The 16,908-nt window shown below is 47.6% G+C and overlaps 1 long non-coding RNA gene across 2 annotated transcripts; it reads right to left on the bottom strand.

The window, feature by feature from the left end:
• Positions 1–1,706: 1,706 nt before the first annotated feature.
• Positions 1,707–14,554, bottom strand: LOC138919029 (uncharacterized). Of its 2 annotated transcripts, none has more exons than XR_011428920.1 (3): positions 12,306–14,554; positions 6,336–7,040; positions 1,707–6,057 (listed from the first exon to the last, which is right to left on the bottom strand). It is a non-coding gene; the product is annotated as an uncharacterized lncRNA (long non-coding RNA). The 2 variants fall into 2 exon arrangements; XR_011428919.1 differs by lacking the exon at positions 12,306–14,554 and adding an exon at positions 7,787–9,262.
• Positions 14,555–16,908: the final 2,354 nt, after the last annotated feature.

Genomic DNA, 16,908 nt, shown 5'->3' with positions numbered 1-16,908 from the left:
GGGAGTGGAAGATCCAGGATGGGGACTGAATTCGTTGTTTGCACCTTATTTCCCTGAAAACTTTTAGAGCTTCCCTCAAGGGGCTTGGAAACCTCAAATTCCTTTCCCTTACTTGGAGTCTTATTTCGTTTGTCACCTATGTCTTGACCCCCTCTTATTACTTACAGAACAATCATTTTATTCTATTTTTCCCTTTTTCTCCTCCCTTCCATTTTTAAAATCATGTTGTTTTTAGAAAACAAAATTGGTATTTTATTTTTCCACCCTTGTAACCATCTTTATTTTACTTAGACATCTACAACTTAATGTATTTCACGCTCACCATCATAATGCTTTTTGAATTTTGCCCCAGTTGACACTCAGCCAATTTTTGAGTCCCAGTCTGTCTAAGTGGAGTTGCCTTTCCTCCAAACCCCTATTGTAAGGGTGGGTATGTGTGCAGTCCATGGTGAGACCCCCATATATCTGTAACCTGGTGCATAGTCTGGGACTCACCTCTGGTTCATGAGCTGCAGATGTTCTGGGGGAGACCAACCATGGCTCCACCAAGGCCGTGAATATCAGAGGCGGCACTTCCATCCTGATAGGTGAACTGTACACATTAAGGGCAAGATCTTGTATATTCCTATTAAGCATAGATGGACGGAAGGCAGCAAGATCACCTTCCCAAAGAGGGGGATGCCATGCCTGATGACCTCCCTGCAGATAGTGTTTAGTATTCAAAGAACAGCCCAGTGCCTTTTTGGAATAAGGCATCAGTGTGCTGTGCAGTGCCTGGATCAGCCTCAAGGTGGTGATGCCTGGATCAGATTGAGGAGGGGGCGGGGGGAACAGGACAGGTTCACCATATGGATGATGATGTGGCATAAAGCTTTGTTCTACCAGCAAGGTCCTTCTTTCCCCTCTTCATTTTTTCTTTCCTCCTGGCTTACTCCAAGTCATCTTTTCCTTACTCTCAGCTTTATTTTATCCTGGGAGGTAGGTGGCTACTTGGTCAACATTGTTACTACTGGCAGCTGAGTGATGCTTTTGCTCTGCAACAAAATATCATTTGGCAGTCTGAAGAAATACCTACAGAGGGGAACCACTTCCCCCAGGTGCCTTTCCAGTAGGGAAACCTCAGTGTAAAGTTTAAAGTATTCTTCCCTAACACATTAATATGACTCACATGACAGATTCTTAAGGCGTGTCTGTGCTGTTGCTAGCCCCTCCCCCACCAGCCCAGGATCCACTGCAGCAATACCCTCCCCCACCCCCCAAATCCCATTTAGGGTTCACCCCCTGTGGGGTCCTCTGGTCACTGACCTCTAAATCATGATGAAGCCACTGTTTTTTCTTCATTGTTGTTTTATGAATTGCATACCTATTCTTGGCCCTCTTCGGATAGAGAACACCTGTCTTCCCTACTCTCTGAAGGATGTAAAACATTCAGTGAGCGGAAGGTGTGGGCTGCTCTACACTTTCGTTAAGGCTAAGCGAAGAGGCAGGAGGCAGAGCCCACCTCCTCAAACTTCATCAGGGAGGAAATGGGCTTTTGGGGGCACGTGATATCGCTTTGTCAACAAGAGCTGCAGAGCACTGGTGACCTTTCAGAAGCCAGAGGAAGCAATCAGTAAGAGCTGAACTCACTCCTCCTTTTCCCTAAGCACAAGCCCTGAGTTACCTGAAACCCATGCCCCCAACACAGGACACAGAAAAGACATCACTATTATTAGAGAATCATTTATTGGGGAGAATTAATATTCTCCACGAGAAGGAATTATTTTGTGGTGGGAAATTTTCCGCTCTCGAAACGCTGGAAAAGCGTTTTCTGTTGACGTAGAGACGGATCCCTAAACATAGTGCCTTTAGCAGTGGTGAGAACAGCTGGAGGCCCCTGGGCCGGCTTGACGCCTGCAGGTGGAGCTTGGATGGGGCACATGCTCCCTGCGGGGCACAGATAAGGGACGCTTCTGATCCAATAGCTGATCTTTAAGCGCCACGACTTTCTGAGGGTGTCTGTTGTGGTCTCTGATCCGTCTAGAACATGTAGGATAATTCTGGCCAGCAAAGACAACTTCTTGGTGGCAGGACTTGGCGTTTGGCACTTTACAGGAGGGAGCCCTGTAGTTGGAAGGATGCCCCTGGACGGGCTCTGCCTGGGCCTGCTCTTCTGCCTTCTGCTCAGTTTTCACAAACTTCCTCAGGGAAGGAAGGGGCTCTTGAGGGCGGGTGACCTCTGTTGCACACCGCTGCCCCAGTTTCTCCACTGGGAACTTCCCAGGGACCGTCCTGGTCTTCTGAGCCGTGGTGGTCCCAGTAACGGCAGCTCTCCCTTTAACCAGGCCTCTGCTCTGTGCAGATGATATGGGGCGGCCCTTTTCCGGGGGATGGTCTTGCTTTTTGCCTTTTGTCCCAGGACGAAGCCATTGAAAAATGTCGTTCATCTTTTTTCTGAACAGACTTTCAGGAGGAGGCTGTGCCTTCTGTGATGAGGTCTGGGAAGACTTGCTCCCAAGCGTCTCCTCTGATGCTGTGATCTGAGTAGGGAAACTCTTTCTTGTAGGTTGGGATGTCCCCAACCCTGCATCCCCTCCACCAAGCTCTTCTTTGTTGGGGCCCGGAGGGCTCAGTCTCATTGTAGCTGGTGGGAATTTCTTATCCTCGGACCTCTTTAGGTCTTTCTTAGGGACCCAAGGCTCCTGCCGCTGCTGTCTGCTGATCCCACTGTCCTCCAGATGGACACGCAGCACCTGGGAAGCTCCCATGTCCCCACTGGAGACACCGTGGGCATGAGTCAGTGAGGCCTTGTAAGTCAAGCTCTCTGAGGCAGGGGACCTGTCAGTGTGTTGGCCTTGGACCTGGCTCTGATTCCTCCTCTCTAGTTTTGACTTTAATTCCCCAAACAGATGTTCCTTAAGATCCGATGACTTTGGGTCTTGGGGAACTTGTCTTTTTGGTGCAGGGCTTTCAATGGTCCCAGTAATTTCTATTTTACTGTGATTCTCACGTATCATTTGGGAGCTTCCTGGCTTGCTGGTTGTCAACACACTACCAGTTTTTGACTGCAGAGCATTGAGCTCCTTGGCCCTGAATATGTCCCTGGCCGTGTTGTACATGGAAAAGGGTTCCGACTTCATCTTTTTGTCCTGTCGCCCTTCTCTTCTATCACTGGAACTCACTCTCTCATCTTTTGTCTCAGGTTTGGCACCAGCTTGCCTTGCAGGCAGCTCTGGGGGGCATCTGTTGCCTAGTTGAGTAAATTTCTGACTCGTTTTGCCTGTGATGCCACATGTGACAGGCAGATGAGTCTGCCTGGCACCCTTACTCCTCTGAACAACCTCTGCAATCTCTTGGTTGATACCAGAGGGTGATTGTCTCGGCACCCCTTGTCCTTCCCTGCCCATAGGTGATGTAGCAGGGCAATGACGATCCAGGACCAGGGCTGAATTTGTTTCCGCTTTTTCTTGAAGAACAGATTTAGAGCTTCCTCTGTGGGGCTCGAAGCCCTCGGATTTGGAGTCGACTTCCAAAGTTGGGTTATTTGAGGGGGGCCAGTAGAAATAGGGCAAGGACTGGGATGCAGCATCTTCCAATTTAAACGCCTGTATGGATTCAAGGACCCTGCAGGGCAGGCCCCACTCCATCCTCATACGGAAACTTTTAATATGGGTTTCCATCATCTGTTGTGCACTGGAATCAATGAAGCAAAGCTCCTGGAAGGTATTCAGGGAGGAGTCCCCACCCACTGAAGGTGGCAAACTCCTCTGAGTTATTTGGGTGCGGGGTTTGTCAGAAAGCAGCAATGTCTGCTTGCTAGCATGCCATGAACTGCGCACCGTCCCAGGGAGCCGAGCCTCACTGATTTCCTCAAACTTCTTGCTCAAATGTGCTTTCAGGACATTTTCAAGTTGTTTCTGATCTAGACTTTCCTCCAAGGCCCTTGAAGCTTTCCCTGACAGACTTGCCATGTGACTATTTAGGTCTTTCTCAGAGTCATATGCCGGATCCTTATCTGAAGAGCTCTCTGGGTCACTCAACAGATGAGCTTTTGGGCCGTTCTCTGGGCTATGCCCCTGATCCTTCCCCATCTCCTTCTCTACCTGAAGCAGTTCTGAACCCCTCTCATGGAAGCTTTTGGATTGGCTCAATCCAACATTTAGATCTTTGTTCACCGAGATCCGTGAGAGTCCACGATTGCTTTCTGACTTAGCTATCTCTGAGAAATCTCTTGGAGGCATCATCAGTGACAGACACTCACAGATCCTGCGGGGCAGGCCCCACCGGTGTTGGATGAGCCTCTTTCGAAGGTGATGTTCCAGTTTCTTCCTCAGCTCATCACTGAGAGGAAACTCTACGGGAAGGGTGGAGATGGAGGCATGGGCCTGGGAGGCCTGATGGTAAGGAAAGTTGGGAGCTGAAGAACAAAATTCTTCCTGAGATCTTTGGACTACAGAGGGGGAACCCCACAAACTTTCCTGTTGCTTCTGCAACACTTTCCATTCCAGTTGTTGAATTTCAGATGAGGTGAGAGACTCTGATTCATCCGGGGGTCTATGGTAACACACTCCACAGATCCTTATCTGGGGTAGAGGACCAGATGGTAGGATTGGGAGTGGGGATTTAAGGTGGGCCTGGGACTTGACCTGAGTGAGAGGTAGGGGCTGGGATTGGGGCAGGGTTTGAGGCAAGGGTTGGGGCTGGATCTCAGGCAAGGATGGAGGTGGGCGATGGAGAGGTACTGGGGATTCTTGGCCCATGGAGGCATTTGAGATGGTATTGAAAAGGAAGATTGTGGTGCAGTCACGTGAGTCACGGATAGCAGAGGGCAAGGACTCGCTGTGCAGAGATGGGAGACCCCAGAAGAGCTGCATACATTTTTCCTGTAAATGGTCCTCCAAGATTTTAGGATATGGGGGCTGCTCATGCATGTGCAGCTCCTTTGGTTTGCCTGCACTGCTCCAGAAAGGAAGGGAGAATGCTGAGTCACACTCATCAGCATTTGACTCTGACATTTTCCCCAAAGGATTTAGTTGGTGGCCTGGCCTAAGTTGTTTTGGAAAAGAGCCCTTCTCCTTCTCCTTTTCCTTCCACATCAGGAAATCACTCCTCTTTCGGACTTGTCTCTCCAGGAGTGCCAGGACATGAGGGCTGAGAAATGAGAGGTTACCAGGCTCTATAAGGTTAGCTGTAGGGTGTCTCTCCAGAGAGGACTCTGGAGAATGGAGGGCAAGAAACTCTCGATTAAAATCACGTGGTGCCAAGGTGGAAGGTGCTAAGAACAAGTCTTTGGCACAAGCTTGCCACCAGGATAATTCTGAAATTGACAGGCTTGAATGGTCAGTGCCTCTGATTGTTGGGACATAAGTGGACAACCCACCAGGGCTATCTGGAGATGAGTTCTCTGGAACAGACTTCAATAAGATGGAAACCGATTTAGATTGAGTCACAGTTAAAGGGTGGTCTGTCGGTGGTGAGACAGACAGGCTTGGTGGTGCGTGATGACAAGCCAGTGAGTCATTGGGATTCATTATCTGGGGCAAATTTGGTAAGGGGTTAATATCTTGGGAAAGGGTGCGGTCAAGAGAGAAGATCGTATTCAGAGACAGAGTGGCCTCTGGTTGGAGAATAGGACCCGTTGCCTGGGTGTCATGTGGTGGGAGAGGGGGAAGGGCAATGGGTTGGGGTGGGGAATGGTCTGCTGGGAATTTGGACTCCAAGGGAGGAATAGGCTCTGGTGGCATAGAGTGACCCGGTGGTGAGGGTGAAAGAAAGTCAGCTAAGGGTGTCATTGGGTTAGGTGAGAGAACGGAGGGGGGCGGTGGGGAAGGGTCAGGTGGAGGGGATGGTGTTAGGTCTCCTGGAGGGACTTCTGAGAAGGCAGAGGACAGAGTGAATGATGACTCAGTCCCAGAAGCTGTGGAAGCCATAGAGGACACAGAGGCAGTATCATCTTCCAGGTCCTCCAGGAACAGCAGCCGATTGATTTCAGCAGTTGTGCTATTACACACCTCACAGGAGGGGTCTGGGCATAATAGTTGACGAATGCGGGTGGTATCGAGAGGCCGGCCTAGGGGCCTGCGGGAGACAGGAAGTAGAAAACTGTAGCCAGGACCAGAACAAGGAAAGGAGGACCTGCTGGCCTGTCAGGGGAGGGGCCACCTGAAGCCTGCTGCCCCTTCACAATGCCCCACATCAATGACTTCACCATACACTCAGCAGCCCTCACCCCAAGGCGTTCATTCACATACCCGTTCCTATGGCAAACCCCTCCCATGACTACTGCAGGCTGTACTGAATCCCTGGAATTGCAGAGAACATGTCAAAGAGGGATCAGGAAAGAAAAGACTGGTCACCTTTTCAGAATAGAAATTAGCCTCCTTTTCTCCTCTGTTTCCCTCTGGTAGTTTCTCCAACCTGGGAAACCAGAAGAGTGAATTACATGTAATAAAGGTAGAAGCATAGGTGTTACACGGGAGTCCCTTTATGGGAGACCCTTGGGATATTAACGGGATATTAACTCTGAAAGCCCCAAGAATCAGTAGATGTGGTCAAACGGTCAATGATAATATTAATAAGGTTCACATGTGTTTGTTGCTTCATTTATAAAGTACTGTCACATACATTATCCCATGGGATGTTCAAAACCACCATGTGAGGAACATAGGTCAATGGTTACCTCAAAGAGGAGTCTGATCATCCAGGAAGTCAACGTAGTTTCACAAGGTCAGGACACAGAAGTTCTGACTCTTGGCGTCTCCCACGGCAACCCACTGGGCAACACCCATTGTCCAGGCCCATCACTGCTTCATGCCCAGAGCTGGGCAGAGCAGGAATCTGAGAAATGTCTCGGGTTCTGACTACCTTCCCATGAGCCTTTCCTCTGAGGCCTCTATTTTCTGAGAGGGACTCTATCTAGCGACTGACATCCTCAGAGACCATGGACCTGGGACCTCATGGAGAGGACAGGATGTGTCACCCTTGGAGAGCTCAGGTGGGATAGGTGGAACCTTACCACTTGATGTTCCACCTTTTCTTCTCCTCTTGGCTCTGCCCTGACGCTGAGAACAAAAAGAAAAGAATGAGGAGCGAGGACTTAGTTGGCTTGCTCCTCTCTCTAGGAAACTCAGATATTCATCCAAGATTAATGTCACTCTCTATTTTTATTACTAGCACTTTGTGTGCTTTCCCTTTCTGAATTTCTAAAGGTGATAAGATACTTTCAATTTTTCCTTCTTTGAAAAACTCGAAGGAGGATTTTTGGCTAGAGTCCACACTTGATATTCTCAGTCAGAAGTCCTCTGCTCAAGGAGGGCATAGACTCTGAGGCCCCCAGTCACATCTGTGCTTCCTCAGATAGGACCCTGTATCCTGGGACAGAGCTCACACTCCAGTGTCTGCTCAGAGGCTCAGCCCTGCTCTCCTGATCTGCCCAATACAAAGGACGGTTTGGTCGAATGACGCCCGTCATGGGAATGTGACTCGTGATCCAGTGTTGGGAACAGTGTTCTCCTACACAGAACCCAAACTCTCTAAATAACCTAATGCAGGGCCGTGAAATCACTGATGGGATTTTATCCGGGAATCCTCCACCACACCCAGATGGTCTGTGAGTTTTAAATGGGAAACAGTCCCAGCTGAACCCCTAGTCCTGCCTGGCCTATTCCCCTAGAAGGATGATGTTCTATCCTCTATTCAGACTTGCCATCTTAGGAGTCTCTCTGGACCAACTCATTTAAAAATGTGGGACTAGAAATGGAAACAACAATAAAAAATCCCTGTTGGTGGCTTGCCCAGGGATCCTTACCTTTTGGTAGATTTTGGTTTTCCACAAGGTTGCTAAAGATGGAATCCCCACCAGGAAGCACAGGAACAGAAGAAGCAACCACAACCCACACACGATGGTGAGGTTATAGTCACTATCTAAGAATGTTGAGCAGATGCTCAAAAACAACTCCATATGGCTATTCAGAAATGAGAGAACATTCCATTGACTGAACTCCATTTTCTGAATCGCAAGGCTGCCTGAGGCAACTGAGCTCTGAGAGTGTCCGCACTTGCCTATAATCCCAGGCCTGCATCACAGAGCACTGAAGAGTCACAAAGGGTTTCAGAGGGTGGGGGAGGGGACATGAAGAGGGTGTGCCCATGGCCCCTTCCTCCCACCAGCCCAGCTGATCTCTCCATCCATCCTGGGCCCTCCAGGTCCCTCTGCCCTACCCTGCCATCCTATTTTCCAACTCTGTCCGTTCATGAAATCATACAATTACATTAATGAAATTTTCTGCCTGTTCCACCTGTACTCCAGATATTACCTGGGCCCCCTTTACTGTTTGGAGAGCTTGACTTTGGTTTCACCAATTCCACTGCCTCGAAAGTCTGAAATGCTCCCTGGAATTTTTGCTTGTACCCAGACATTTACACTCAGAATCATATATGTCCTCAAATCCATCTTTCCTTTAGAATGTTTTTGCCTTACATGAACCCTGATATAGAACTTAAAGTTCTTCTTTACTCATTTGGTTTTGTGAATGTTGAATAACAAATTTTAGTTTTTTGCTTCAGTCAGCCTTTACCATCTTCAGCCAGTGGGGCTGACTCAAATAATTGAAATGAGTAATTCATTATTCAACACTCACAAGACTAAAATCAGTACAGGCGTACCTCACTTAATGAAAGGGAAATGTTTAGAGAAATGCATCATTAGGCACTTTCACTGTTGTGTGAACATCACACAGTGTACTTACACAAACCTAAGTGGTAGAGCCTACTACACACCTAGGCTATGTGGTGCTACCCGTATGGGACCACTGTCATATATGTGGTCCATCAGTGACCGAAACATCGTTAATATTGTTACGTGGTGCGTGACTGTGGTGGATGACAATGACAAAACGGAATACCATTTTCAAGGCTTCTAAAATGGAGCTGGGAGGCCATTAAGGAAGTGGGGCTTATGCTTGTACACCACATCCACCACCAGATGTTAACTGAACTTTTGAGCTTTACCTGACAGCAGAGGTCACATCTTGAAGTGTTTCCTCATTCCAAGAAGGGACAGTCTGCCTAGGACCAACTATGTTCTGGCAAGTCAGCTCACCCCATGCCAGAACCAGTCAGTAACTGTTCACTGTAGACCTTTGTAAGCCTGTGTCCTTTCCTTTTATCTACCCCTGCCTCCTTTGTCTTCCTAGGAGCACATTTGAGCTTCTACTCGAATCTACATCTCCTGAATTGCAATTCTTGAGACCCCAAATAAACTTTTTGGTTCTTTTGCAGTTTATGCCTCTTATTTGCTGACTTTATATGGTGACAGAAGTGGGATCCCTAGCTACTGACCTTCAATTCTGGTGCCACTTCACAGACACAAGCAAGGTGCCTGCAAAGAATCTTTTGTGCTCTGTCGTCTCCTCCTGGTGGCTCTGGTTCCTGGTGGTAAGTCCTCCTGGGCCTGGACCTCCCATTTTTGGTAGAGGTCCAGACTCTTTCTGTAGGCGTCCTTTGATACTGGTTCTGGCCATCCTTCCGTTGTCAGCTTTGTTAGAAACTTCTGTTTCTTTCACTCCTTTTTTGGGCCTTTGATCCTTTGGTAAGTTCATACAGATGAGAAATCCATTTTCTAAGAGGACCACCAAAGAACAGCCCCACTCTGGGACTCCTGCTGGTTTTGTCTTTAAAGAATACAGACCTTCTACATGTAGATTTTTGTTCCACTGGGCTCAGATTACTCAGGGTGATTTAAGGCTTCACTGGCCTAAATGGGGCTCCTTTGAAATTCCTAAATTGGTTTATCTGTGCACTCAATTGGAAAAAGCCTATCAAACCAAACAAGTAAAATGGGAAACTTTTTAACATTGGTATCTTGAGGCCTCTAAATGAAACACTGAAAAGGACACTTCCTTGCAAGCCATAACAATGTCATAACTAAGAATTTCAAATGATTAAATGTAAATGCCATCGATAAAAGAATATTAACTCCTCCTGTATTCGTCAGGGTTCTCTGGAGAACCAAGGAGATTATCTATATATAATATATATTAATATTGCTATATAATAGAATATATAATCCATTGTATCTATATTTAAATTCATTTATTTAGTTCTATAAATTACATATATACACTCAAAATTTATATATGAAAGAAACTTTGGCCTCACCCCTAACTGCCTAAAAGAATTTAAGACAGAAGGCCTGTTCCAGGAAGGAGCTGTCAACGTAGGGAACTCTAGATGTGGTAGAGAAGAAGGTACCTAGCCGGGCCCATTTTACACAAGTTCTCTCTCATTTGTTTAGAGATGGCCCAGCAAACATTTGGTTTTCTGTCTCCTTGTGAATTGGCTTCCTCCTCTTTGAAGTCCCAAACCATGACCCCCAACCCCGCGCCTTTGTAAAATATCTAAACCCTAACCATAGGCCTGGCAGACACGCTGTGGACTGAGCAGCAGCATGAAGACCAGGGTCAACCTGATGACATTGTGGGTGGGACTACTGGCTGTTTGTCCACATCCTTGTCCTGGGTGCCCAGGAAGGCAGTCACCCAGCAACTTGCAGTGAGGTGTGGCGTGTGACTATGTTTCAGCCAATGCAATGGGAGTGGAAGTGGTGTGTGCCATTTCCAGGTTGGAACTTTTGAAAGCAGGTGTGTCTTCTCCGTGTTCCTTCTTTCTCCTTGTGCAGATTGGTTGCAGACAATGATACAGGCGTCAGGAATGGCGGAGCCAAGAGACGGGAATTCACGGGTGACTGACACACCCTGTGGAAGAGAACCACCTGCCCAACGCGAAACCCACCTTGGCCTGTAAGGTAATCACACATAAATTTCTACTCTCTGGTTATTCTTTTTCGGGATCTGCTTGTTATTTTCTTAACTATTATGGAAATATTTCAAATATGCAGAAGAGTACATAGTATGACCTCTATCTCCGGCCCCAATACCCAGAAAGAACAGACGTTCAATTCTGCCCTATTTGCTTCCGATGTTGCATTCATTTGCTGGGGCTGCCATGACAAAATGCCACACGTAGGGTGGCTTAAACAATAGAAATTTATTTTCTCACGGTTCTGGAGGCCGAAGTTCAAGATCAAGGCGTTGGCCGGTATAGTCTCTTCTGAGGCCTCTCTCCCCGGCCACTTCTCCCTGTGTCCTCACACGGTCTTCCCTCTGTGTGTGTCTGAGTTCTAATCTTCTCTTCTTACGTGACTATCAGTCACATTGGATTGGAGCCTACCCATGTGACCTCACTTGACCTTAATTACCTCTTTAGAGGCCCTCTCTCCAAATACAGCCCTATTTTGAGGTCCTGGAGTTAGGACTTCAACATATGAATTTTCAGGGACATGATTCAGCCCACAATGATATCTGTGTTTTTAAGAAGCAAAATGTTGCCGTCACACCTAAAATTCACATTTCCATCCCGTTCTCCTCCCTCTCTCATCATAGGTATCAGTATCCTAAAATTAATTACATTCTTTATGATTCCAAGAATATCCATGTGCATGGCTCCATTAACAAAAGATTACATTTTTATGCATAGTCAAGACATACATGTGTATGTCTCCATGAACAAATTCTTACATTGTTATGCACTTAAAAAATGTACAGGAACAGCATCACACTGCACATGTCCTTCTTTGATTGGCTTTGGGCTATAAATGGGGAAGGAAAAACAGCAGCCGAGGGTAAGAGAATAAATAAACGGCTTATGCATAAAAACCCAAAAGGACAGATTTCCAAGAGCGTCGCGGTTGGTGACCATGTGGAGGGTCTGGGAGAGAGGTGGTTCTGGGAGAGTGGTTACCTGGAGAGGGCGTGGAAGCTCAGTGCCCTTTCCCCATGTCTTGCCCTATGCGTCTGTTCCATCGAGCTATTCCCGAGTCATATCCTTTTCTAATAAACAGGTAATCTAGTAAGTAAGAGGTTTCTCTGAGTTCTGTGAGCCGCCCTAGCAAATTCGTCGAACCGGAGTAGAGAGTCTTGGGAACCTCCTACTGACAGCCAGTTGCTCAGAAGCATAGGCGACAACCCAGACTTGCTGTTGGCACCTGCAGTGGGGGCAGTCTTGTGGGGCTGAACCCTTAACCTGTGGGGTGTGATGCTGTCTCTGGGTACATAGTGTCAGAATCGAGTTGAATTGTAGGACACCCAGCTGGTGTCCCAAGAATTGCTTGTTGGTGTGGGGGACTCCCCCGACCCCCAACCCCACACACATTGGAATTGGTACCAGAACCCAGGAACAAACTGTGAAAGATAAGCGTCTTAGCTTGGGTTCCCATAACAAAATGCCATAGCGTGGGTGACTTAAACAACAGAAATTTATTTTCTCACCATTCTGGGGGCTGGAAGCCTGAGAGCAGGATGCCAGCATGGTCAGGTTCTGGCGAGGGCTGTCTCCTCAGCTTGCATAAGGTCCCCTTCTCACTGAGTCCTCAGATGGCGGGGTGTGTGTATGCGTGTGAAGAAACAGAAAGAGAGATCTCTTCAACTTCTGATGAGGCCACAGTCCTATCTGATTTAGGTTCCACCATTATGACTTCATTTTCACCATAATTACTTCCTAAAGACCTTGTGTCTGGACATGGTCACAACGGGGGTCAGGGCTTCCATTATATGAACTGTGGGGAGACAGAATTCAGTCCATAGCAATAAATAAAGAGCAAATAAATAGAAACAAAGGTTTGGCATTTATCTTTATCATTTCCTTTCTTCCTGACTTTACTGTCTCGCTCTTTGTCTAGCTTCTTGAGCAAGCAGCTCGTTGGTTTCTAATTTTTCTTTTTAGATAAGTATATTGAAGGTATCTTTCTTCGAAGTATTGTTTAATTCCGTCCACCAGATTTTGTCATGTAGTGCTTACAGCTATAATATTTCCTAAGTTCCATATGAGATCCCTTTCAACGCAAGGTTCTATAAGTTCCCGGCCATTATTATTATTTTCTCATCTGTCGCTCCTTTTACAAGTATGTAATGTTCCTCCTTGTCACCATGTTGGTTTTGTCTGGAGCCTTACCTCCAGATTTCTATAGATATACTTTTTTATTGACAAGTAAAGGACAAAATGAGGAAATATCTTTGCTATATATAAGCGTGGTATCAGTCTACACTCCTGGGGCAGTGTAGACTTCTAATCTGTCACTTATCCACCTTTGTGAAAAGGAATTCTAATATTGGCTCACTGAAGTCATTTTGGTCAACAGCAGAGGAAATTGATAATATGTATGTTTTCATCAGTCAGATAGTCCATGTTGTGCTGTATTCACAACAAACTCCTAAGTCTCAGCTAAAAATAACCAAGGTTTATTTCTCAAACATGCTCCATGTCATCAGGGGCTGGCTCTGTATTATCCTTGCTCAGTCTGGAGGATTGAGTAGATGGCAGCTAAAAGATGCTCGATCCAACTTCTTGCACAACTGCCAGGCAGGAAAAACACACTCCCACTGTTTGCCAAAGGTTCTGTCTGGAAGAGACAACCTCACTTTTGCTCAAGTTTCATTCGCCAAAGGCTCACAGAGTCACCTCTGACTTTAAGGGGCCAAGAAGATACATCCCTTCTGTGGGCCAGAGAAGAGCCGACAATATCTGGTGAACAGCAGTAATAATAACTATACACTGTGCTCTATTGTGCCTTCCAAAGCTTATTTTTGCTTTTTGTTTGTTGATTTTTCAAAAATTCCCTTCAGTTATGTGAGTTACCATAAATCCTTCTAGTCAATTTCTTTAATAAGAAAACTGAAGTTAGCCAGAGTTAGCTTCTTTCGCTTAAAAAAAAAAACTAAGGCATTAGATTTGGCGTTATAAATGTCACTAAGCGGCTTAGGAAAGTGAACTTCAGTTTACACCTTGGGCTGGTTTTGAAGAAAGGGTACACACCGATTTTTCAAGGATAAGGTTTTAATAGGAAAAGAAGCAGGGCATGGCATGAGCCAATATTTAGGTCCGAATAATTACTGGTGGCTGCAGCATGTCAGGCAGGGAGCCAGCTGTTTTTGCATATGCTCTCTAAGTCAATTTAATTCTTTATAAAAACAATATGAGGTGAGTCTTACTATTCATCACTTACATATGCAGAAACTGAGGGTCAGGGAGGTGAAATGACCTGTCCGAAAGTCACTTAACTAGCAAATGATGGCTTTGTTTCAACTCCATCATCTGATCAGGCAGAGGTGAAAGAGAAGAATGCAATGTGTGCTTTTGGGTAGTGGGTACTGTTCGGTTTGGCAGGACTGTGGGATACATGCAAGGCAGAGGGGCCCTTGAGTGCTAAGGCAGAGAGTTGGAGTCTATCAGGTAGGCAGTGAGAGGAAGGTTTCTGCATCAGAGAGGGCACTGGTGGAGCCATGCCTCAGAAACATTGATCTGCTATTGTCCTCTACGATGAAGAGAAATGAGGCACGCTGGAGGCCTGGAGACCAGTTGGAGCAGCATTGTAAAAACTCTCATAGGCCTGAATGGGCATGGGTGTTGGCAACGGAAAAAGAAAAAAGTATTCTATCGAGTCTCCAGACGCCCAGGGAATTGCTGAACGAAGTCTGAGTTCTCCCTATGTAGATAGCTCGTACTTTCCATTATAGGTTTCTCAAGAACTGGCTCCCAGAAAAAACCTGGATGGAGAACAAAACAGGTAAGTGCCCAAGTGAGAAATCTACAAAGCTCCTCTCCCCAAAAATCACCTCTTCCCCATCAGTTGTGGGGCCTAACATTTCACCAACGGGGTTCCGTTCTTTCAAGAGTCTCTTATTTAAGTAGGACTATCTGTGGACAAGAGGGAGAAGCGACACTGGGAAGTGTCCTCATTAGCAGCATCCAGGCAAGTAACATAAATGTATGAGGGCACTCTGGGGGGGCACCGTGAAGAACAGGGCACATGCTCCATGTCAGGGGGGCCTCTCGGTTCTGGCTGAGGGGCCCAAAGTTGCAGGATCTACTATTTCAGCAGAAACCTCATAGCCAAATTTTTTGGGAAAGTCCTCAATTTTACAACATTGCAACCAGTTTCAACTTCTTAATATCACTGCGCTGGCCACATTCAGTTCTTAATTTGTTACCAGTTTGCCACCTCTAGGTTAAATGTTAGTACCATTTTATCAAAACCTTTCCATATTTGAAAGCACATCTTTAGTAAAAGTAGCTACAGAGCAAGTTCATTTGGATTGCCGAGAGCTGGGATACAGAAGTCTGGGAGCCGGGCAGGGACTGTAGGGAGGCCCCTGGACCACGTGCTGGGCATCCTGGTGCCTTAGCTTTGAAAGGGAGATGGACGACAGCAGTGACAATATTTGCTGCAACCGGGCCCTCCTGGGCGACCACCCAGAGCTGGGCCTGGAGCCGAAGGAGGGATGGGCAAGCTGTGCTGCTCCCAGCTCCAGTTGGCCCCTTCCCATTAACATTACAGGAGTGCAGTTGCGTGGTGTTTGAAAAAGCATCCCTAGTTCCACGAAATGATTTACAGGACACCAGACTCTGCATTTCAGAGGTCTCCGGTGTACCATAAAAAATATATTCTAAAGGAATAATCTTTATCTGAGCTGAAGCTGCAGTGAAGGAAGCTCATGTCCAGCTGAGAGCAGCCGTGAGCTTCTGTTCACTCAGGGAAAAGTCTGTGTTCATGTTATTGGAGCAACATTTTTTTCTCTCTTTGGCACTAGGTATCTAGTTAATATTTAGACACTATATACATTTTCTTTCAACTGTTGTCCCCGTTATGTGATCAAACAAAACCGGAGATGCCAAGCACATCAGCCCTGTAGGTGAAAGCAGACCCTCCAGGCACCCAGCTGTGGCTAGCAGGGTAAACAGGACTCACTGGAGCCAGCCTCTGGGAAAGACTGGCGCCAGGTGCGTGCAGGGCCAGCCCCTGCCCCCAGGAAGCAGAGTTCGCTGGAGTGCCTCAGTTGATAGCTCTGCCTGTTCCTGCCATTCCAGCCTCGCGTTTCCTCTACCTCCCTGAGCAAAAGGAAACAGGAAGCAAAGTGTAGTTTTGAATGTTCCAAAGCTTTCTGATGTTTACCATTCCCCCCAGGAGAGGGACGTGAGGGACAGAAATCTCTCTGCAAAGAAGATACTTTGTAATTCAATGAAGCGATGCACAGACACAGCAACACAACTTCTCTCTGCTTATAAGGTGTTTAGAGCGATGATAGTCTCAGTCTATTTTGGTCCAGGGAAATCCAGGGCGCATGTGCATCTGTGGTTCAGGGTGTCCAGGAGGAGACAGCCTCTCCTTTTGGAGCAGAAAGCACAGTCAACCAACCGGTGGCGGGACAGAGGCAGAAGCTCTAGGGCAAGGAAATTTGTGGGTTTGTGTCAAAGCTCCGCCAATCAGGAGCTTCAAGTTAAGATGGGGAGGCTGGAAAGATGGAAGTTGGCATGGGAATCCTGGTATGGACAAGAAATTCCTCCTGGGTCAAAGGCAGGAGGATGTCCAGGAAGGGAGAAGGGCGGGTCACGGATGGACCGAGTTTACCTGGAGTCCCATGAGAAAAGGGGAAGCGAGAGCTCACCGCCTTGTGGCCGCCAGCTACCTGTTGGGCGGCACTGGCGGCAGGCGTCGGGCTCTAAGTCTCTGAAAGTATCAGGAGAGGGAAGGAGAAACTGGCGTCCCAGGCTCCCAGGGGAGGGGAACCTCTCCAGCATGAATGTGGTGCGGGGCGGGGGAGGGGGGCACGATCTCCGCTTTGCCGGGTGCCCCAGGCCTAGCGCACGCCGCCTCTGTTCTACGTCCCCCTCTGCAGGCGCGCTCGAGGCGCACTCCCCCGTCCCTCGGCGGCGCGGACCGCGCGCCCGGGCCCCTCCGCCTCCCATCCACGCCTTTCTCTTCCCGCAGAAAGTTAGCAGCGGGGAGGGAACTCGGGGCTGCAACAGGGCGCGGCGGCGGCGGCAGAGACTGAAGTAGGAGCCGCGTCGGAGCCGGGGAAGCGGGGGCGCTGCAGA

The sequence above is a fragment of the Equus caballus genome, chromosome 19 (assembly GCF_041296265.1).
Source record: "Equus caballus isolate H_3958 breed thoroughbred chromosome 19, TB-T2T, whole genome shotgun sequence".
Taxonomy (NCBI): Eukaryota; Metazoa; Chordata; class Mammalia; order Perissodactyla; family Equidae; genus Equus; species Equus caballus.
This window is presented reverse-complemented; position numbering and strand designations above follow the sequence as displayed.